This window comes from Boleophthalmus pectinirostris, unplaced genomic scaffold (genome assembly GCF_026225935.1).
Source record: "Boleophthalmus pectinirostris isolate CB_2022bp ecotype Guang Dong unplaced genomic scaffold, ASM2622593v1 HiC_scaffold_6, whole genome shotgun sequence".
Lineage (NCBI taxonomy): Eukaryota > Metazoa > Chordata > Actinopteri > Gobiiformes > Gobiidae > Boleophthalmus > Boleophthalmus pectinirostris.
In genome coordinates this window covers 7,190,738-7,215,823 of record NW_026571447.1, presented here as the reverse complement: position 1 = coordinate 7,215,823, position 25,086 = coordinate 7,190,738, and the positions used below count along the sequence as shown (strand labels likewise).

The window sequence follows — 25,086 nt, the reverse complement described above, 5'->3', positions numbered from 1 at the left end:
AGCTGCAAAGTACCAATCTGACACAAAACGTTCTGCATGGATGTACTATTTGGCCAAAATCATAACATGCAAGGTGTAGATGTTTGATGATACGCTTAATGGACTATCCAATTTTCCCATGCGTTTGAAGAAAGCGTTTCTTGCCCTAGTACAGATATATTGTATAAGCAGCTCTTTAGATCAAAATAAGTCTGTGTACTGCATCTAGTTATAAAGTGTTATTATTATTTTCTTAGAATCAGGAAGTATGTGTTGACGTGCAAGTTGTTGTTGGCGACAAACACCTCTCTGGCCTCTGAAAGTTGTGAAAAGTGGTGAATAATTAGGATGCTCAGAATGCATAAGGGAAGAGAGGAATAACTTTGGACCACCACAAACGATCTAAAATGTTTTTCCACATCTTAAAAGTGCATTGTGTCGCTTTTGTGGTGGAGTGTCATTACCTGCTTTTCTCTATGGAGGAATGAGAAATATTTCACAGTATGGCGTGAAAACTATCTTATCATGGAGTTACAGGTCAGATCTGAAGAGAGGCAGCCGCACTCGGAGTGAGAATGCCTGTTTTGGAAGTATTTTTGAGCTATTAAAAAAAGCACCTGTAAATACATGTAAAGGCGGCTACACACTACAGGAGAATTTGCCCGATTTTGGCTGCGATTTGCTTCTCCCCGAGTTTGGGGAGATGTGACCCGACTTTGTGTCTTTGTGTGTGTTTTTTTTTAAGCCGACGTGTGGTGTCAGTGTTACTCTGAGTGGCTCTGTCAAATAGTAACCACCAAACATCAGCAACGCTACGATAACAGCTAATAAAATGTCAAAAGCATCAGAGGCAGATGGAGTGACGTACACAGCGACGCAAGATACAAACTCGAGATATAGCGAAAATGATGAAAAGACTATCACTCACCTCTCGTAAAGTTGTAAATTTAAAGTGCAGCAGCTCATCCACATTATCCATAGAAATCGGCCTCCGCAGATTATGACACCCAGTCCACAAAATCTCACTATTAATCCAGTTTGAAGCGTTATTTGAAAAGTAAAAAGGTGAGAGTAGTTCCTCACATGTGTCTGTTTACATCCAACCAGCGCATGGATCAAGGTGAAGCTGCAGATTAGTGATAGTACTTCCTGTGTACTTTATTGCCAATCTTTTATGCTTTAAAAATCATGTATCTGAAGTACTACACCACATTTCACAAGTATTTATAATGCAGTTTAGACCTGTATCTAAACTAGAAGTGGAGTGCTCTGATCTTTGAGCACTCAGTCTCAAAGCGAGTGGTTTTACTCTAGACAGGAAACAGTTGACGCGATCTTGCTCACAACTTTATAGCCTGTGGTATGCAGACATCTGGCTGCAGTCTTTGCGATCGAAGAGTTTAAGTCTCATATGATTCTCCTCGTGTCTGTGGTTTGCGCTTTTTGCCGTGCATTTATAAATCGTTTAAGACTGTAAAATCCTGTAGTGTGTGTCAGCCTTAAGGTAAATCCTCGATCTCGGGAATCGTTGCCAACACAGAATGTCTGTCTTCGTCTACATACATCTCCACCGCTTTGTTTACTGTTATGTTGTACCACAAAAGAGACCCAGACAGGCCTTTGAGTTTGACGTTGTGGTTTCACAGCTCTTCACGGATTGGCTGATGCTCGGTTTACAACTTTCGGGGTTCTTGCAAACCGTCTAGTGTATTCTGATTCCTGGCCTAGTCGCTGAAGAGAACTGAAATTGAGCGGAGGCATTAGGTGGTGCAAGCCTGGCTAATGTTTTATTGCTTTGTCTGGAATGTTTCACAGTATGGTATTAAACCTTTCTATCTTTATGGAGACCAAACCAGACCAAGTTACAGGTCAGATCTGTGGAGAGGCAAGTCCACTCATAGTCAGAATGCTTGTTTTTCTTGGTACTTTTGAGCTATGAAACCACGTGTAATTGAATAAATGTAAAGTAGAGCTGTTTAATGTCCTATTGTGGAACATTTGAAGCAGAGCAACGTCATATCCATAGAAACAAGAAGGTGATGGACCCTGAACCAAAAGACAGACACAAAAATCAAATACAGCACCGTTTAAGGTTATTGTGATAGTGTTATAACAGAATTTCAACATCGTTCGTGATATTTTTCTGGATCAAAAACACAGTCCTACTTACTAGTGTTTCCCATGACTAAACTCCCTCTCCCATCCGGCACCGGGGCCCTAACCTCAGCAGTAAACAGCCACACACACACACGCAAGGACCCAGAGCCGAGGAGGGGAGCGAGAGCTGTTTACGAGCCCAGAGAGGAGGCACGAGGCTGGGGAGGCGCGAGGGGTGGAGAGGGTCAGAGCAGCTGCAGTCACTGGCCTCTTTCATTCATGCAGCTCATGTGTGTGCGGAGACGGGCTTTAAGTTCACAGGCAGGTCCACTCCGCTGCTGTTTGGGTGAGCGGTATGTAGGCCACTGCCAGAAGGTCAGTCTCCGGTGAAGATATGGGGTTACAGTTGAAAATGGAGTGCAGTTCGTTTCTTCTCAGGAACATGAAGGGTTGAAACTGTATAAAGAAGTGGACTAAGGCAGAGTGATGTCAACTAAAGTGTTCAGCTCCAGTCTAATGAAGTTCACGAGGCTGGCAGTTATAGGGGTGAATTTGGAGCCAGGTCCACATTAGGACTAGGAGTAGATTTACGGACAAACTGGCGAAATAAAAACATCAGGATCATGTAGAGCAGTTACTGTACAGAGAGAAAGGCGACAGTTTTCTGAATATAAAGTCCACTAGAGTAGATGAAGCCCAAAGCGCCCCCCATGAGCACTTCCTATTTGGAACACAGCAGTTAACGGGTTAGCAGTTAACTATGTTCATGAATGTGTAAGTTAATAGCTGAGTGGTTCCTTATTTTAAAATGCTTTGAGGGCCTTGAAAGTAGAAATGCGCTATGTAAAAATTTGACCATTTACCAATAGCTTACCTTATTTTTTGGACTATATGGCGCACCAAATGTTGAATTTTCTCGTCTGTTTTCATACATAAGGCGCACCGGATTATAAGGTGCATTAAGCGAAACAAACGGACAACACTTGGGACTGATCCCTTAGCCCAGGCATCCCCAATCCTTTGGCAGATCGTGGTGTAATTCACCCGGCGTTGCCTCCCTGTCTTGGTGAATGTGTATTATGAATGTGAATTTGGATGGATCATTTATTTTGCATGAACTATAATGTACTGAAAAAACAGCTCGCTCCTTGTGGGCTGATGCGGTCAGCTTCTGTCCGACTAAGGACCGTAAATTGGGCTTTACTCCGCGAGCCTCTTGACTATGGCAGCCATAATGCTCTGACAATCCATCAAGTGGTGCAAGTTTGTAACTTACCAAAGTCGTAAACATCTGTACAGATTTTTGAGCGCTGTGTACCACATAAAATCGATTTGAGGTCAGTAAGCACAACCAGAATTAATACATAAGGCACTCCAGATTATAAGGCGCACTGTCGGTTTTTGAGAAAATTAAAGGATTTTAAGTGTGCCTTATAGTCCGAAAAATACGGTAATTCAGACCTGGGCATTGTACAACTCTCGAGCCACTCTCTGACCAGCCTGATTAAGCTCATTTGGAATTACAAAATAAACATATCTTATCATTTTACCTCATGCATTCTCTAAAGCTGCATTGCTTTTATTTTAGAGGTGTTTTTTTTAAATGACATTTTTGTAAGGCAACCTCACTTTTTCATTGCATAACATAAACTCTTACCAGCTTTTGCTTTTTTACTGTGTTTTAATAAAGAAACACAACTAACATTATGCACAACTGAGTGAAGCATTTTGGCCCTGCACAATATTTTGTGTTTCTGATGTGGCCCCATGGCAAAAATAATTGCCCACCCATCATAATTTATCAAAATTCTGTTTGGTTTGTTGCATTTTCTAGGTTTACACAAGCAAAAACCCAGTACCACATATTTGAGTGGTTAGAACTTTATACTTGAATATCTCAGAACTATCCAAGATGCCTTTTTAAAGTTTTGAGTTTATGTACTTTGAATCCAGCAAAGAGAAATCCTGCACCCTGGAGGGAACTGGAGTGCAGTGGCGTGCTGCTAACACCTAAACACATGCTGGGTCCAGTGGGTCGACCGCACTGGAGATCTCTCATTAAACCCAGTCTGTGTTTTTTTGCCTTATTTTGGAAGATACATTTTTAATGAATTAGGATATTTGCTCATAGATATTTGTTCAATTGATATCCCATTTTGGTCTATAGATTGGTGTAATAAAACAAAGCTGTCATGTTTCAAAGCTGTTCTGTGGGTACTTTAAATGATAAATATTAATGATTTTTTTTTTTTTTTTTTTTAACTATACTCCATTTAGGAAATAAATAATATTTTCAGTCTCTCCCCTAGTTTTGGTGGATATTAGTTGATATGGCCGATACTTAAAGGCAAAACTATGGAATATTATCGCAAAATAAACATTCTACGAAGAAAAGTAGGAAGTGGCCCTCCTCCAAACCAAGTAAGAGTCAGGTTTATGGAGAGGCAAGCACGTTCTCATTAAGAAACTTTGTATAAGCTTCTCGGTGCAATAAAAAAGCTTTAAACGTTCAAATTTAACTTTTCTGTCAGGCATTTGTTTATCTCCAGGCAGATGCTGTTTCTTTTTATGAAAAATAAAATACAAAGGCTTTACCAACATTGCTCTGTCAAATTGCTAGAGATGTAACAATAACGGAAATATCGTGATATCGTATCGTCAGAAAGTCACACAATAATATCGAGAGCTGTCACAATATATCGAATTACAAGTTCCTTTGCTTAAATGCATTGTTCTTCAGTAGGGACAGCTAATAAACACACATATAAACTACATATCCCATGATTTATTTCAGCGCAAACAACATGAAGAAATATGTTTTTTACTTGAATTCTTGAGATTCTTACAGTAATAATTCGCACCAAATCTTGTCAAGGTATTTTAAAAGCAAAAAAGTGTCCCATCTAGAATAATATTTGCCTCTCCAAAATATCGCTATAAATATTGTACCGTGAGATGCATATCGTGATAATATCGTACTGAGAAATTTGGATATTGTTACATCCCTACAGCCAATACAGGACTAAACCTGCATCAAACTAGGACTAGACTAGTACCAGGCCGGTCTAAACCAGGACTATAACAGAATCCAACTAAGTCTAAAGCAGTTAACTCTCCTAACCACCATTACCCTGCTATTTATTGAGGTCACACAGTGGTTGGGTCGGTGCTCGGACTCCACAGGGGTCCCGGTAAACGATGGCTGATTTTGTGGTACGCTGGGCTAATGATGCTAATGATGCTAATGAACAGGCTAATGTCCCTCCAGTGTCTGGCAGCAGCCTCTGGGACAGCGTGCAGCTCCAGGACTCACTACGAAGTATTAGCTGTAAAAGGCCCTGGAGTCGCGCGTGATGGACGAGAGGAGGAAAAAACAAGAAAAAACAAGCCTTTCTGTTGCTGGGTACAGTTACATGGCCTGTAGAAATCAGATAACCCAATAATTAGATCAGATTTTAGAATTTTAAATATAAATATGATTATCTAACACATTACACTTGTTTTTTTACAGTATTTTTCGGACTATAAGGCGCACCGGATTATAAAGTGCAATATCAGTAATGTTGAATTCTCACAACTACGTGAAATGGATTATAAGGTGCATTAAACAAAATAAAGGGACGACACTTGAGGCTGATCCCTTAGCTCAGGCGTCCACGATCCATTGGTAGATCGTGGCGTAATTCAGCCGGTGTTGCCTCCCTGTCTTGCTGAATGTGTATTATGAATGTGAATGTGGATAGATAATTTAAGCTTGTTTTTTTTATTTCCTGTGAGGAGGACTCAAATATACATTGAGTAATAATGTGTTTAATGCAGCTTTATGCACATGTGTAACTTTTACAGAAACCACATGGCTAATTTGCATAAACTATTAAACTATAAGTGCTGAAAAAACAGCTCTCTTCTTATGCGCTGATGCGGTCAACTTCTGTTGGACTAAAGGACACGACTCAGTGGAATATGCGTGTTTTTTTTTTTTTTTCTGTGATGGAGGATGTGCTGATGATGGTGAATCTGTTCTGTGCTTCCATGGCACATGTGAAACTTTTCAGAGATCATTCGTCTGCAGGTCATATGTACAGGCCATATTTATGAATGGACATATATTCTCTGTATTTTATTGATGTCATAAATGCCAACGCAGAATATACTTCGCCCTTTACTCTGCGAGACTCCTGACTACAGAAGCCGTAATTCTCCGACAATCCATCAAGCGGTGTGGCTTTGTAGCTTACCAAAGTCGAAGTCATTTTGACAGATATTTGAGTGCTGTGTACCACATAAAATCGGTATTAATACATAAGGTGCACTAGATTATAAGGTGCACTGTTGATTTTTGACAAGATTTTAAGTGCGCTTTGTAGTCCAAAAAATACGGTACACCTTAATTGGCCTTAATAAAGCATGAAAAAAGAATTTTATTATTATTTTCTGGTGTATGTTATAATGTTGTTTCCTCATCACAAACATACCTGGAGTTGGGTTTTGTTTCATCCATACATGTTTAACACACTGAGTTCTTCTATCACCACCACCACCCTGTGATACAGGAAGTGCTCCACTGTGTTTTTTTAACTACATACAGCTTCACTAGAATCATTCGGATAATTTCAGGCCTGGAATTTTCCATCTTTACTAAACAAAAGGTACAAGGTAGCTGATAACTTCAAAACTACTGCTTCATCACAAGATGGAATAGAGCATTTTTAGCTTTGGAGACTAATAATAAAACTGTGTAAATGAAACAAAACACAACTCCAGGTATGTTTTTGTCAAGGCAACAACTTTATAACACGACTTAAAGCTCGCAAGAATCAATTTTGCATAATATAGGACATTTTAGTATCAATTAGTATCTGGTTTTTGATACTTTTCACAAGCCTTCTGAGAAATATCAATACTTCCAACTTCAAGTACCACGTCAAGTACCACTAATCAATACTGCTACTCTTTCATCTTTCTCTTTTCTGGTTTTTCATACCGAGCGGTTTGATAAAATGCTAAACAATTTCTGTATTTAATTTCAAAACCCATCACATACCCACTTGTGCTTGGCTCTGGCTCTCCTCTGCCTTCACTTTTCTTGTTTTTTAATTAATGTTTACTTTTTCGCCTCTAGACATCCTCACAAAGGTTTTCTACCACTTGACCATGCTGCCAAGCAGTTTTTTTTAAATGCATTTCTTCCTTTTTTAGCTTGAAGTGTTAGCAATTAACACCACTCAAACATGTTTTATTCATTCTCTGACCTCTGCTTTTGCGCAATTGCTGCCATGCTAAGGTTAAGAGTAGCAGTCATACCAATGTTGATTTTGAGGTTGGCAGAGTGCATCCATCTTTCAAAGGGCCTGCGGCGTGGAGTGAAGTTTCAGTTGTTCGTACTAAATATTTAAAGGATACCAATGTAAACATGGGGCTATTCTCGTGCATGACTCCCTCTCCCCCCCTACGCTCTGTATCTGACCTCGGCCGAGCGAGAGCCTGTGTTTTGACAGAGTGGTGACGGGGCAGATTACGCTGACGGGGCCCCGAGGTCACTGGCCCCCGTTTAAGACAGAGACGAGGAGGCCAGAGGGAGCAGCTGTGGTTCGTCCTTATGTACTTTCAGGAGTGTTCATACTCTGGTTTATAAAGGATTATTGTGTCATTTTTTTCAGTCGGGGGTCCCTCAACTGCTTTTTTCTATGGATATGTCGTTGCTTTGCCTGGAATGTTCCACAGTATTACACAGACATTAAACTGCTCTACTTTACATTTATTCAATTACACGTGGTTTCATAGCTCAAAAATACCAAGAAAAACAAGCATTCTGACTATGAGCGGACATGCCTCTCCACAGATCTGACCTGTAACTTGGTCTGGTTTGGTCTCCATGAAGATAGAAAGGTTTAATACCGTACTGTGAAACATTCCAGACAAAGGTCAGGAATCGCAAACTGTCTAGTGTATTCCAAGAACCCCAGGTGGTTTAAACTGCGCATCGGCCAATCAGCAAAGAGCTGTGAAGCCATGATGTCAATGTCCAGCGCCTGTCTGGGTCCCTTTTGTGGTACAACACAACAGTAAACAAAGCAAACGAGATGGATGTAGACGAAGACATACATTCTGTGTTGGCAACGATTCCCGAGATCGAGGATTTAAAACCGGAACAAGAAGATGTTTGGTGAATTTTATCAAGGGAAAAGACGTTATTGCCCTTCTTCCTACTGGACTTGGCACTTTACATACGACATGACCAAATGATTGGTCACCAGTGATTGGTTAAAAAAAAAACTTACCCCTTATCGTTGAGTGAACAAATCCTAATGCTGCGAGGTCAGACGGTTTTTACGAAGTGAAACAGGCTGATGAATCAGACTAATAAAACATCTCCATGGAGAAAAAAAAATAAAAAAAAATTTCATGGGCCCTCCACCAAAAATATTACACAATGCACCTTTAAAAGTAAGGCTGGGAATCACGGCATCCCTCACAATTCAATACATGAGACATGGCTCACAATGCGATATTATCATGATATGGCGATTCATGTGGTAATCGATATATCGCACATGATTCTCTGGGATATATTGCTGTTTTTTAAAGAACCAAACACATTTTAGCAACAATGTGTCTTTGTTAAACCACTTCTTGTGCAAAGTTCATATGAAGTGCATGTATATTTATCATCAAAACAGTGAATATGTCAAGTGTATTGCATAAACAAGTTTACTTCCTCTAAATGACCAACAAAACTGTAGTGCGGTCACAAAAATAATTTTGCTGTATCAAAACAAGTATAAGAGCACATAAACTAGTATACACCCATGGACCACTATGGAACTTACCTGGAGGGATTACACAGACAGAAGACCACATGGAAATATGTATTGATTAAATACAGCTTGTTTTTATAATCATTGTGGTATCTTAAATATAATAGTTGGCTACGTTTTTCGAGAAATAAGTAGCCTAACCTAACCTCATCTGTACTTTTCATGTGTCCACAGGAAGAGGAAGTCCGCCTGCAGAGCTAGCTTTGGTTGGATCTTCTTCTCTAAGGCATGTGCTGACCCCTGCTGGCTGAACACAACCTGTAGTGAGGTACAGAGGGGACACTCCGCTGGACAATACAGGAACAGCGCACGGTAAGTTTAATGTTTTGTACTTGTGTTTACGCCAAGGCTGATGGTTGAAGATGAATAATCAGAGATCACTACACAGCTCCAGCCGCACATTCTGTTCCAATTTCTACATACATTTTGTCATTCTTAAAGGGTCCATATAACGCTATTTTCTGATCTATGTTATAATGTTGTTTCCTCTTCACAAACAGACCTGGAGTTGTGTTTTGTTTCATTCACACAAATTTTATACACAAATCTGCATATTTAGGCTGAGTTCTTTTCTCAAACTGAAAACACTCTGTTCCACCTTGTGATGTCATGTGGTAATAAGGTAAAAGGAAGTGCTTTGCTGTGTTTTTAAACTCCAGACAGCTTCATTAGAATGATTCAAACCTTTTCAGCCCTGGAATTGCCAAGCTCTACTAAAGATGTCTGTAAAATTTAGAGGTGTGCTAAAATATTGAAATATCGATATATTGTATCACTTAATTTGATGATACAGTATTGATATCATGGGCTGCTGTATCGATATATCGCCAAGAGTAAATTTTGGTATATTTTACAAAACGATTTTGTTACAGTGCTACAGTTTTGTTGCTTGTTCAGAGAAAGGAAACTCATTTATGTGACACATTTAACATTTTCACAGTTTTGATGATTAAAATGTTTTTCATGTTTCATATTCACTTTGCACAAGAAGTGGTTTAACAAAGACTTTTAGTAACACATCGATGATTTTGCCTTTATTTTTATTGAACCGTATCGAATCTGTTTTAAATATATCGTATCAAATCGAAAGCTCACTGTATCAGGATATGTATCGTATCGTGGCCTAGGTATCGAGGTATGTATCGCAATGATACCCAGCTCTAATAAAATCCCGCATTTGTTCAAGTAAAATCCATGGCAAAAGGAGAAATTCAGCTTGTTAACTGGACTAAAGTTTTTTTTGTTGTAATACATTTTGCAGCTCATCCAAGCTGCTTCTTCAGTTTTGGTCAGAATACTGTTGGACACTTCCTTTAATCAATCAATCTAACTTTATTTATAGAGCACTTTTCATACAAAATTGCAACACAAAGCACTTATAAGTGCCTTATACCTTCTACCTTCTTATACCCTTCAGGCAGTGTCCATAAGCAATCTGACCAGAACTGAAGAAGCTGCAAAATGTATTCAACTAAATTTTGTCCAGTTGTCCAGTCAGTTTCTCCTTTTTCCAGTCTCTACTGAACTAAAGTTAAAAGGTAGCTGTTAATGTTGATGTTAAACTACCACTACATGACATCACAAGGTGGAGCATTTTGATCTTTGGAGATGTAGACAGCTTAACAATGCAGCTTAATACTCCAACATGTGTGAATGAAACAAAACACAACTCCAGGTATGTTTTTGATGAGATAACAACATTATAACATGAGTTAAAGTTCATAATAACCCATTTTCATCCATTATTGTCACAAGCTGTTCCTGTGGATTTAAACTCAGTTATCCGTATAACACAAGGGTTGTATCAGGTCACCACAGTCAAGCCTATAAATGAGAACTTGGCTCACCTTCTGCTTTGTGAATATTTATGACTTTACGTTGTTGTCTCCATATGGTAATTTCAACAAACAGAAGTATTGTTTCACTCGGGACTAAAAGCTCATATGCGCCATTACATCCCCACAGAATAATGCTACTTTTACCACGTCATTGTACGCTAATGGCCTTCTATATCCTCCTATACCTGATTGAGTAACCCTTTGCTGATTTTCAAGTGGCGCTCTCCAGTGGCTCAAGGACTCTCCATAGATTCCAATCAGAGCCGCGCCAGCCAGACAAGTAAACACATCATACACAGCATAAGCACGTTGTTTTGATGGTAGCAAAGAGAGCTTTGTCCCCCTCCCCGAGCTTTGTGTGTGTGTGTGTCCTGATTTGACAAATGGGGCTAATGCCGGGCTGTCATTCGGGGTCTTCCATTGTGCCGTGATCCCTCTTTAGGCTGGAGGTGCGGCCATACGGTCAGGGGAACAGATCACCACCTGTCAGTCAAAAGTAAAGGGAGGATAATACAGGAAAGGCACGGTAAAGTGTGGGTTAGAAGGGCTAAAGCAGGGGTCTCCGGTGAGCTACCTGTACAAAACTAAAATTCCAGAGAGCTACTAATTTTAGCAGTTGCAAGAAATTTAGTAGCAGGGATGTAACAATAACCGAAATATCGTGGCCTCATATCGTCAGAAGTTTCATAATAGGCCGGGAGCCAGGTCCACCCCTCAGGATGTTTTTTGCTTCCTTTTTTTCACTATTATTTCCTGTTATATTATATCTTGGGCCATAACGAGTTGATAGGGACCAACCCCAACTCGGCCCCGTTTGGTCTCAGGGCCCAAAAAACACACTTTTTAAGAAAAGCTATTTGCGAAATGATGTAACTGTAAATATTAATGTACTGCAACTGCATACATGGTCAAATAACCCTAAAATTTGGCATGGTGTATCCTGACACATGGGGGAAACTAGCAGAAAAATATTTTGGGGCTTGCTGCCTTTCTACTCTCAAATATCACCCTCAACATGTCCTAAAAGACTAAAAAATGTCTGTCCGCCTGACAAATTGTCATCAAAAGTGATCATTTTCAAGCATTTTATTGCATATATCACTGCCTCAAATGTACATAAAAAACTTCCCATGTTCATAAGCTTCAATTTAAGCCCAAGATGACCTTTGTATCGAGAGGGAAACAGCTGGTATGACCAAAGTTCTTCACTGTACCTCAAATCGGCAGGAGGCAGAACTTTCAGGCTTTACCATTACTTATGGGATCAAGCAGGATTTTTTTAAATAGAAACAATATTTGAAAAGAGTTGACTTATGTACTGCTGTACTATATGAAGTGAATTACATTAAAAGTGAATAATATTAATTACATTAATAGTAAATAATATTAAAACTCAAGGTCAGAGTGCAAGATAAAACTATGGTAACCAGATTACACATACAACACACACAACCCTGAAAGACTGAACCAGGTCTACACCAGGTCTACACCAGGACTGAACCAGGTCTACTGACCAGGACTGAACCAGGACTGAACCAGGACTGAACCAGGACTGAACCAGGACTGAACCAGGACTGAAAGGTCTAAACCAGGACTGAACCAGGACTAACCAGGACTGAACCGGGTCTAAACCAGGACTGAACCGGGTCTACATCAGGTCTAAACCAGGACTGAACCAGGTCTAAACCAGGACTAACCAGGTCTCAAGCAGGACTGAACCAGGACTAAACCAGGTCTAAACCAGGTCTAAACCAGAACAGACCCAGGTTGAAACCTGGTCTAAACATCGCGGAGTTCTGCGCCGCTCCTTTTGCCCGCAGTTACCTTATGGTCGACGCGGGTGTGTCTCCGGCATTTCATCACTGCTAATATCACAATGATTTTAGTGAATTTGTATGAAGAAAAACCCACCACTTCAATCCAGCTTAAAAAAGCATTGTAACGCGCGTTACTCACATTTGTACTGAGTAAAATATTACAAACTTTTCCCTGTAATGCCACATTACTGCGTTACAGCAAAAAGCAATGCATTACAGTAATTTGTTACTTTTATAACACGTTACTCCCAACACTGATCAGCACAACATGTATAATTCAGAAATCTATATTCTCTATTCATGCTTAAGTCACAAACCAGGAAGACGTTTGGAAAGACTTGATGACAACTTCCGGTGTAGTTCCTGACACTGAGCTCGCCAACCGACTGTGATCAAACCCATCGAAGTAAAAGTGATCAGCGGTAAAATGAAGACTGCATACATATGTGCTGTTTGGAATCATCTTGATTTTGGCGCCTCATCTCTTCTAATCGCCTGTACTCAGAGTACTCAGAGTTGGGTGTCAGTGTGGAAATGATGTAAAGTGAGGTGTGGTTGTAATTGTTGATTAGCTGAACATCACGGGACACTACAGTGACATTTAGATAAAAAAAAACTGGGCCATTTTCTCATTTTTCCTAAAACAGAGTCCGCTGGGAGTTGTAATAGCATCTTTACAAATGTCTTCCTGGTTTGTGACATAAGTGTGAATGGTGGAGAGCTGTAAGTTGGAGATCCCTGGGCTAAAGGGACTGTACGTATCTTGTGCTCTTAGTGATATAAAAATGTTTCTGCAATCACAACTGAAATTGGGTTGCCAGTGTCTATAGAGGACACACACGTTTTTTCATTCCATATATATAAGTAGAATTTAGGTAGTGACCATTCAGATCAGAGAGAGACTTTTTAGGTTTAAACCAACTGGATTTCAGAATTGAATCTGGCAACCCAAATGAGAAACTTTCTGATTGTTGAACTGAAGCACTAACATATATAAATAAATGGGATATATCATGTTCAGTCTTTTAACAATTAAGACTACATCATTGTTATAACTGTTGTCTTTAAAAGCTTCATTTGATTTTAATATGTTTACTCTGTATCTACATGGGCTTGGATAGAGTTCATTTTTAGCAGTAGTAATAATATACATTTATATAATTTTTTGGTATTACAATGACATTTCGATTTTGCTATTTAGTCCGATAAAGATTCAGTTCTCAGGGCACTTTCATTAATGGAATGAGACTCGCGAGACACCGAGAAGTATGGACTAAAATACATGAAAAAAATATGACAACTAAAAATATAAATGTCATAAAAGCTAAAGAAGGTCTTAAAGACTGTGATTTGCAAGTTCTAGAAGTCTAATTAAATGTGCAGTATGTATCTTTAGCGGTAGATGATCCTCCACGTGCTCGTCTTCATGGATATGTTATTGCTTTGCCTGGAATTTTCCACAGTATGTCATTAAACTAGTCTATCCTCACCGTATATTCTCTGCAGATGATGTACTATTGCTTATATAACCTTTTGCCTTTTGCTAATTGATTGCCAACACTCGTATCGCTGTTTTGTCTGCGATCAACCTCGCCGCTCTCCTTTACCTTGAACATAAACATATTCCATACACAGTAATTAGATTCTTGACAGCGCTAAAGCAGTTACCGTGAAATAACCGCGTAACCCAAGCCACAATAGTCAATAGTGGCCATATTACACAAGTATGACAGGGATCCGTCCGCTCCCCACACATGCATCAGAACATAAACAAGAACCGAGCACAAAGCAGTGACTCATCGGCCACGTTTGTTTTTGTACCGTTTCATTGTGGCCACTACTCAATATGTTGTTTTCAGTTTTTTGAGTTAAAAAATGACTAAATCAAAAGCAGAGTTTCAAGGCTTTTGGTTATAGGAGGTTTAGTTATGCAAGTTCCACTGATGTTTTACAAAATTGGCCAAAATCACATCAGGATGGTCTAAGTGTATTTGGCATTGGTTTAAATTCAAAGGGTTTATTGCTGCGGACTAAACTGCGGAGGTGGGTACAGCAGCCAAAAAAAATTTCCAAAGTAAGACTAAGGTTACTTCAAAGTTATGTTAAGTAGAAGTGCAAAGGAGTGGTCCAATAAATTATTCAAGAGTAACAAAGTATTTGGGAAAACTACTGCTCAAGTAAGAGCAACTTAAAGGTGCACTGTGTAACTTTTCGGTTGGGGTTCGTCACCTTCTTGTTGCTATGGAGATGTCACTGCTCTGCTTGGAATGTTCCACCGTATGACATTAAACAGATCTACTTTACATGTTTTCAATTACAGGTGGTGTTATTGCTGAAAAATACCTAAAAAATAGACATTCTGACTGTGGGTGGGGTCACCTCTCCATAGATCTGACCTGTAACTTGGTCTAGTTTGGTTTTAGGTTTAATATCATATTGTGAAATTCTCATCCAAAGCAATAACATCCCCATGAAGAAAAGTTACACAATGCACCTTTAAACACCATCTGCTGAGATGTGACATCTAATTTGTAATTCAAAATTAATGTAATTTGAAGGACAAACCATTAAGTAATGTACAAAATTTGGTATTTTCAAAGGATAGACATACAAATTTGAAAAACTAAAATCATATATGAAGGAGCGGTGCAAGAAACACAAATGTTCAAATAATTTCATGCTGTTAACATAAAGCTTTTGTCATTTGTAGACTTACTCACAGTGGGAAGAGTTATCAAAACTTAGTAGAAGTAGAGTGCTGTATTTTCTGGGCTATAGGGTGTGCGCTTAAGCCACTAACCCCTTCAGAAAACGACTGCGCGCCCCACAATCCAGAGCACCCTATACATGAATCCACGAAAAGCAGCGAAAAACACCCACAGCCACACTCATCACTCCACGCAGATGAGGAACGGAACGGAGGAACGAACCGAAAAAGCGAGTGCAATGTGCCACTTCTAGACACGACTGAACAACTGAGTTACTGCAAACACACCAACAATCCAGTGGTCCCAGACAGCACCCTCCCTACACGCCACAACTGAACAAAGCCCAGAGTCACCGTGAACGCGACAAACAAAGTCCCACTGACCCATCCAACTGTTGTGTTTCCTTTAAAGTCCGGTGTGGTTTATTTGTGAAAAAAGTTTGAAAATAGACCATTCTATGACAGTGCGCCTTATAATCCACAGCGCCCTATAGTGCGTAAAATACAGTATATAAATATTACTAGGAGTAAAAGTATGCTGCTAGACAAGTACTCTGAAAAGTAGAGTAGAGATTGTTGGGTTACCTCTTTTCTGAAATGCCAAAATTGTATGTGGTAAACTTCCTCGTATTATTTTTTATCAAAAAGCTAGAGAAAATTGATAATACTGCAATTGTTGCTTTGGAAATTTTGCAAAATCTTCCGCAATAGAAATTATTTAAAAAGACTGCAGAAAGATTAGACCACACATTAGAATTCAAAGTTGCAGTGTGACCTTTCAGATAATAGTTGAACATGAATCTTTCTCTAGTTTTTGTGGTCCATTGGGGTTTTTGTCTTATCCTCAATCAACATTTTCAGGCATATTTCTCAGCACATTTCTCAGGGATCCAATAATATCGTCTGGATTTCATCATCAGGATAAACACGCAAATGTTTATCGATTTTGGTCAATATGGGACACCGAAAAAAAAAAAAGATTTTATATTTTTTTTAATTCCCATTTGATGAGAAAGCATTCTGCTCAGAGTTTACATTGTAAACAACTCCAGGAGTGTTAACATTTGAGAGAAGACAGACAAACTAATATAAGAATCCCATGTATTTCAGAACATGTTGGTATAGAATAAAGACATTTTTTATTCAAACTTGCAATGTTGCCTTTCAAATAATAGTTGAAACTGAATCTTTCCATAGTTTTATGATCCATTGGGGTTTTTGTCTTTTTCAGGCATATTTCTCAGCACATTTCTGAGGGAATTTTTATTTTTATCAATTGTGGTCAATATAGGACACACTTTTTTTGTGTGTGTGTTTAAATTACCATTTGATGATAAAACAAACAAAAAAAAGAAATTCTGTTCAAAGTGTACATTGTAAACAACTCCATGAGTGTTAACATTTGAGAGAAGATTGACATATGAACTGATAAACTATCCCTTGTACTATCCCTTGAATTTCAGAACGTTTGTAGTTATTTGTTTGTAAAGAATAAAATATCCTGTTTTTTAATTGACATTTTTTATTCAGACTTTCAATGTTGCCTTTCAAATAATAGCTGAAAATTAATCTTTATCTAGTTTTTGTGGTCCACTGGGTTTTTTGTCTTATCCTCAATCAACATTTTTAGGCATATTTCTCAGCACATTTCCAAGGGAACCAATAATATCGTCTGAATTTCATCATCAGGATAAACACACAAATATTTTTTATTTTTATCAATTTTGGTCAATATGGGACACTTCATTTGGGGCTACACAAATATAGATTAAACAATTTTTATTTTTTTTGTATTGTAAGTATTGTGAATATGATTACATTTCCATTTGATTAAAAAAAAAAAAAAAAAAAAAGGAAATAATTCTGTTCAGAGTGTACCTTGTAAACAACTCCAGGAGTGTTAACATTTGAGAGAAGACTGACATGAGCTGATAAACTAATACAAGAATCCCATGTATTCCAGAACATGTTTGTAGGTTTATTTGTTTATAAAAAATAAAATATTCTGTCTTTTAATGGACATTTTTTTACCTAAATAATTGCAGTCTTTTCACTTTAATAATTGTGTCTATTCAAATTGTGATTTTAATTTGATTTTGATATTGGCTTTACCGCTTTTCAAATTTCAGTCCATCCCCCATTAGTATAAATTAAGTATCACATAAAAATAACTATAGACATGTGTTGTGAGTTACAGCTACGAGCAGTCGGAGCATGCATCTCTGTTATGCTAATGGCGCTAGCATGCTACGCCGCGCATGTCAACACCGTGAGTGACATTCAGTCCCCCGCGCGTACGACCCTTTACCTCCCAGTCGCGTTGCCATGTCAGCGCGGGTGAAATCAGCGCTCTTGAACACACTCTTATACTGCCACACACAGACTGGCGTAGTTTTCATAGAGAAGTGTGGATTTTCTGGATTTTTGGCAAGAAAAATACAACACAAGAATTCAGTTAAATACATTTCTGCGATCTACAAAAAGAGCAGATTACAAATTAAAATTAAAAATTAAAAATAGATCTTGGTGCATGTTTGTGGTTCTGTACTAGTATGTGTGAATGATATAAAAATAGCCTTGTGTCGTGTTGTGCTGTTCTGTTTTGACAGCCACAAACGGTCGTAGCGTAAATCACTTGTGTTATGCTAATGGAGCTAGCATGCTACACCGCGCATGTCAACACCGCGAGTGACATTTAGTCCCAACGCGTACGACCCTTTCCCTCCCAGTTGCGTTGCCATGTCAGTGCGGGTTTTCATAGAGAAGTGTGTATTTTGGATCCCTGGCAAGAGATAAACAACATAAAGATTCAATTAAATACATTTCTTCAGTCTACAAAAAGAGTAGATTACAATTTATAATGCAAATTTGCAGAGTAAACATTCAATTAAAGCTAAAAAAATAGGGATGGGACAAGAAACAATTTCCACAAGATAAGAGGAAATACGAGATTGGGTCCACGAGAATGAAACGAGATGAGATTTTAACATAATTCTGTATTCACCGAATTATAAGGCACAATATCAATAATGTTGAATTATCTCGTCTGTTTTCATGCATAAGGCGCACCGGATTATAAGGCACATTAAGTGAAACAAATGGACAACACTTGAGGCTGATCCCTTAGCCCTGGCATCCATGATCCATTGGCAGATCGTGGTGTAATTTGCCCGGTGTTGCCTCCCTGTCTTGGTGAATGTGGATTATGAATGTGGGTGGATCATTTAAGTTTGTTTTTTTTAATTTCCTACAAGGAGGACTCAAATATACATTGAGTAATAATGTGTTTAATGCAGCTTTGTGCACATTTGTTTATGTTTTACAGAAACTAAGCTTAAAACCACATGGCTAATTTGCATAAACTATAAGTGCTGAAAAAACAGCTCACTTCTTGTGCGCTGATGCGGTCAGCCTCTGATGGACTTTCTCTGTGAGGTTCCTAACTACAGTCCCTGACAAAAGTCTTGTCGCTTATCCATTTTGTAGAAACAAAAGCTTATAACCTGACTTTAAATTAATCGATTGGTTTTAGAAATGTCTCATATGAAAGCTAAAACCCTCCCAAATTATGCTCAATATACTAAAATAAATTTGCTTCACTGAAGAAAGATTGATCATTTAATGAACACAGAAAGGTCAGATTTTAGCAAGACAAAAGTTTTGTCGCCTTGTCATATGATGCACCCAATCCTAGATTGGAATCCTTTTGTCAGGGACTGTACAGTAGCCGTAATGCTCCGACAATACATCAAGTGGTGTGGCTTCGTAGCTTACCACAGTCATACTTAAACATTTTTTGAGCATCGTGTACCACATAAAATCGTTTTGAAGTCAGTAAGCACAACCCGATTTAATACATAAAGCACACTGGATTATAAGGCGCACTGTCCATTTTTGAGAGGATTTTAAGTCAGAAAAATAAGGTATATACATTTCACGATTCATTTTCCAATTTTGGCCTTACAGTTTTTATTTTTTTTAATTTCATATGTTTGTTTCTATTCTGCATCACTGCAAATTTCTCTGATCTTTTTTTCTTGTGTGCACATTCCTGTGGCAATTTTGTTTCACGAGATCTTGTACCATCCCTACTAAAAATAGACATAGTGCATGTTTGTGGTTCTGTATCCATGTATGATATAAAAATAGCATTGCATCATGTTGTGCTATTCTGTTTTGACAGCCCCAAACGGTCCTAACATAAATCACTTGTGTTATGCTAATGATGGTAGCATGCTACGTCGCGCATGTCAACACCGTGAGTGACATTTAGTCCCAACGCGTACGACCCTTTCCCTCCCAGTTGCGTTGCCATGTCAGTGCTTTTTACTCCCTGTGCGTACAAACCTTTATGGAGCCATGTCGGTCTGGGTGAAATCAGCATGCCCGAGTATACTCCTTATACAGCCAAACAGAGTAAAGTGTGTACTCTGGACTCTTGGTAACGGTTATGCACCATTAGAATGCTGAGTGTATACATATTATTAAAAAAAAAAAAAAAGTTACGGCAAATTATTTGTGCACTTTTTATGATACTTGAAACTCCATCACAACAATTACTTGCATGTTTCTGCACATTTCTCATGGATTTTTTAAAAGTTTTTTTCTGTAAATAGTTCTGCCGTCTTGTATCCCATTCTCTAGGTCAATATTGTTAGGCCAAATAAGTGTTAAAACTTCAGCCTAAACCCCTAAGGTCTGTAGAATAACTTAAGTGCTATACATAATTTCTGTGTTAAATCATTGTAATATGATTAATGATTAGGTTAATTGACCGAAGAAAAAGTAAACTTACTAACTTAAAAAAACAAACAAACAAAAAAACACAACTACTGTCTGAATATCATCATGAGGGTAATCTCAGTAACATTAATTTTGGTCAATATGAGACATATTAGACTTAGACTTGGATATACTTTATTGACCCACAAGGGAAATTACTTGGACACAGTTCCTCACACATCACATTATAACACAATAACTCATAGTAAAAAATATATTTAAAAAAATTGTAATATTATTATAGTTATTTTGGTTTGCACAATTTTTAACAAAAATTTAATTGCCATTTTTCTGAAAAGTATTGGTATTGTGACTAGATTTTCAATTGATGATTTTAAAAAAAGAGGAGTCTGTTCACAGTACTTATCGTACACACGTACTCATTGTAAAAAAAAAAAACTCCAGGAGTGTTAACATTTGATAAAAGACTGAAATATGAACAGAAGCTAATACCCGTGCATTTCAGAACATGTTTGTAAAATTGTTCTAATGCCATAGGGTTATCTTTCAAAATACTTTGTTTAGGGACATTTCACCTCTAAGTAGAGATGTAACAATAACCGTGATATCGTATCGTCAAAGTTCTCACAATAATATCGTGGGGTGTCGCAGTATATCATATTACAAGTCTGTTTGCTTAAATTAAGAGTTATGGTGCAACAATAGTAGCAAAGACAGTAGAATTTGGGGAAGTTACATAGACATGATTCTTTGCTCCATTTTGGTGCAGACTACGTGAAGAAATAACAGTTCTAAGCTAGTTTAAGTCTTAGTTCTTTGGATTAAGTCTTGTCCAGACATTTTAAAAGGAAAAAGTAGCATACTAACAGTTTTGTTAGCCTCCACAAAATATCGCAATAAATATTGTACTGCGAGATGTATATATCGTGAAAATATCGTACCGAGAGATTTGGATATTGTTACATCCCTAATCGTGAGCCTCCCCAACGTATCGTAAGCTTTGGAGTTCCATGTAGCTGGACAATAGTACCACAATTTTAACTCTATTATTCAGGCTGTATCTTCCAATGCTCAAAGTTTAACCCGGCCCCCTTTATTATTAAATATAATGTGAATCTAGCTAAGCATCATGATCTGTTACCCGTACGTTGTGAGTGACAGCTACGAGCAGTCTAAGCACAAGTCTCAGTGTTATGCTAATGATGCTAGCGTGCTACGTCGCGCATGTCAACACCGTGAGTGACATTCAGTCCCCGCGTGCTCAACCCTTTACGGAGCCGTGTCAGCGCGGGTGAAATCGGCGCGCTTGAATACGCTCTTTATACTGCCAAACACGGACTAGCATAGCGTTCATAGCATGTCACCCACTCGCTCACAATGCGCCGTGTGTCTTGAGTACACTTTCTAAGCGTTGTTTTGGGAAGATTAACATTGTATGAGTGACAAGAACAACAATACAAGTAGATCTCCAGAACGGCGCCTGAATCACAATCACGCATCTTATTATTGGAGTTAAATAAAACATAACACCGCGTCCCCCAGGAGCCCAAAACGGGGGTCAGGAGTTTACGCGCTCAGTGGTTTCTAACTTAAATATTAGTTCAGCTCAACAAAGATATTCCCCAGTGGATTTACTTCACAACTGTTGAGTGAAGTAGTGTTTTGGAGTGTAGAGAAAATAGGGGAGTGGATTTTGGGGAAGTAGGATTTGGGGAAGTTATTGGGGCAACAAATTTAGAAAAGACAAGAAGACGGTCCAGTATGGATTTTTTGAGGCAATAGCGATATCTGGTATTTGTCTTGCCTTTGTGGCTGATAATGCTGATATTAAAGGTCCTATATTACACAAAATTGACTCTTGTGAGCTTTTAGCCGTGTTCCACCTTCTGATGACATAAAGTGGTAGTTTTCAAGTTGAAAGCTACAATGCAAAAACTAAAATTTAGCCATGTTAAAATTACTTGAATTAAGAAAGTTTTATTAAAATGTGAGTAAATTTCACTTAACAAGCAAAATTATCTGCCAATGGAACAAGGCTTTTTGTACTTAAAATATGAAAATACATCTTGCTACACTTAAGATAAGAAAAATAACAATTCTTTGCACTTAAAATAAACCAAAATCTATTGTTGCTTGATTAAGACTAAGAAAATAAGACTTGTTCCATTGTTAGATAATTTTACTTGTCAAGTTGAATCAACTCAAATAAAGTAAAATGTTCTTAAGTCATTTTAACTTACCTAGATACTGCTTTTTGCAATGTATCTTTTACCTTTTCATATTACCACATGACATCACAATGTGTTTTCTGTTTGAGAGAAGAACTCATCTTAAAGGCAAAGGAGAAATTCATTTCGTCAAACCGTACACATGTTTATTCAGGTTGAAAATGTTTCTCAGGCTCATCCAAGCTGCTTCTTTAGTTCTGGTTAGACGCTGGTGGACACTGCCTTATATCTGCCTGCAGGGAGGAGCTAATTACACTGAAACTACTCTGAAACTAACACCCTACTTGTTTACAGTTTCTGTTTGTTAGCAAGGCCTCTTCATTTGTACTGCGTGTGGGGTCTTATTAGCATAATCATTCAGGCTCATAATGAGTGTTTTCACACCTCTGGCCCCAACCTGGCTACCCCCATTTTTCTTAGTTTTAGGTTTGAGGATGGAGTTTTAGATGTAAAACAGATGATGTCTAAGTCCTCCATATCTGTTCAAGAAAGGATTGTCTTTCATAACAACAATAGCCTCTTTAACTCCCCTCTCAAACCGATTTTTTTCCCTGTTGCTGTTCCAGTTGGCAAATTGAATTTCTCCTTTGCCATGGATTCTACCTGGACGACTGAGGGATTCTACATGCAACTCAGCCTAAATATGCAAGATTTGTGCATTGAACATTTGTGAATGAAACAAAACACAACTCCAGGTATGTTTGTGATGAGGAAACAACAACATAACAAAGATCAGAAAATACTGCAGTCAAATATCTGCAAATTTTTTTTATATCTGACTGATAATTATACCATTTGGAAATTCTCTATCACCAATATTGCCCAAAACTGATATACCATCCCTACACAATATGCTGAATTGTAAAACCTTAGTACCGTATTTTCCGGGCTATTAAGCGCTCTGGATTATAAAACGCACTGTCATTAAATGGTGTATTTTTTCAAACTTTTTTCACAAATAAACCGCACCGGACTTTAAACGAAACACAACAGTTGGATGGGTGGGTGGGACTTTGTTTGGCGCGTTCACGGTGACTCTGGGCTTTGTTCAGTTGTGGCGTGTAGAGAGGGTGCTGTCTGGGACCGCTGGATTGTCGGCATGTTCGCAGTGTCTCAGTTGTTTTCATTGTGTCTAGAAGTGGCACATTACATTCACTTTTTCGGTTCGTTCCTCCGTTCCGTTCCTCGTCTGCGTGGAGTGATGAGTGTGGCTGCGGGTGTGTTTCGCTGTGCGGTCGCTTTCTGCTCCGTGTGTGTTTGCGTGTGCTGCGTGTGCTGCGGATGGTGCGGCTTTGTAGTTTGAAGTCTTGCTGGGACAGGCCCGAGTGGATTCGTGCATTGGGCGCTCTGGATTGCGGGGCGCGCGGTCGTTTTTTGATGGAGTTGGAGGCTTAAGAGCGCGTCTAATAGCCCGGAAAATACGGTAGTTTAATTTATTTTGGATTGGTAATACTTTAGTTTAGGAAACACACATTAGTTGCTAAGTGATAATTTGTATAGTTGATGCTTAGTGTTATGGTTATGCTGGTTATGATTATATCGGTTATATTATTTTAAAACGCCGATTGGTCCTTTTAAAGATTATGGTGTATTTATACTACTACAACTGCTTTTACTACAAAAAAAGTCTTGCATTCTTACACGAGCTGGGTCGCCTTTCCACAGATCTGACCTGCAACTTGGCATGTGCACATCACCTCAATCAATAAGTTTAATGCCAAACTGTGAAGCATTACAGGCAATTGCAATAGTATCTCCATAGTTGCTGTCGAAAAGTTTCCGCGTTAGAGACAGTATTCAGATAACAAACTCTATGCCACACACAGCCTTGATTGTAATTTAAGTCTTCCCCATTGTCACCGCTGCAATTTGTTGAGTCTAGTTCAGCGTATATGATCCGTGTCGGTCTCTGTAGCATGTTATTTGAAGAGTTATCTTGCATTGTGAGGATGAGAAGCTGTCATTAAGAGATTAAGCTATAGGCTAAATTGTACTATAAGTAGCGTGTCTAGACTGTGTAACATCAGCTCTAATAACTATGTCTGTAGCATATTGAGCATGCAGCAGTGTTATCATGGAATTTTGACTGCCATATTGGAATTAATGGGGTTTAGAATGATGAAAAATTAGGCCTGTTGCTATAGCGATTAACACTTTTAAGGACCCATACTACTGTTTTCTGATCTACGCTATAGTCTTGTTTCCTCATCAAAACAAACCTGGAGTTGTGTTTTTGTTTCGTTCACCAAATCCTGCAAAGTTCTTCTCTCAGACGGATAACACCTTGAGATGTCACGTGTTAATACAGGAAGTGCTCCATTGTGTTTTTACTCCGTACACCTTCACTAGAATCAAATTGCCAATGTCTACTGAACAAAAGGTAAAAATCTGCAGAGCATTTTGAGCTTCGGAGACAGGAGAAACAAAGATGAAATAGTGATTGACATGACATATATGGTTTTCTTTTACGTAGGGGTGAGTTGTTGTACGGTTGTATGAATGGCCCATGCATGTATGTCCCTGATTGGCCAATCCACCTGTCAATCACGCCCATCTGAACTCGTAGACTCAGCCGTGACCAGACTCACACCTTCGTAAAGCATCGGAAAAGTGTGTATTCTAGATCCCAGGCTAACAGGACGGACAGGTTGTAGAAATCCAATCCACTTTATTTCTATAGCACATTTCACAAACAGTTTCATCCTAGTCTTGAATTAATAAAACCAGTAAAGTAAAATAATAGCAAAATCATAGAATAGCAATAAATAAATAAAACAATAAAATAAAAAATTACAAATAAGTAAATTAAATAAAAGACACAGAGGACCACACAACTCACCCGGTGTTAAAAGCCAGAGA

At 38.5% G+C, this 25,086-nt stretch overlaps 1 protein-coding gene across 2 annotated transcripts in view; it reads left to right on the top strand.

Annotated features, from left to right (window-relative positions):
- The window catches only part of sema6e (sema domain, transmembrane domain (TM), and cytoplasmic domain, (semaphorin) 6E), a 501,529-nt gene that overhangs the window by 224,181 nt on the left and 252,262 nt on the right, over positions 1-25,086 (top strand). For both annotated transcript variants that reach the window (XM_055163313.1, XM_020924606.2), the window contains one exon: positions 9,069-9,206. The gene's annotated coding sequence lies outside the window, so the exon portion shown is untranslated. The remainder of the gene's footprint in view (positions 1-9,068; positions 9,207-25,086) is intronic.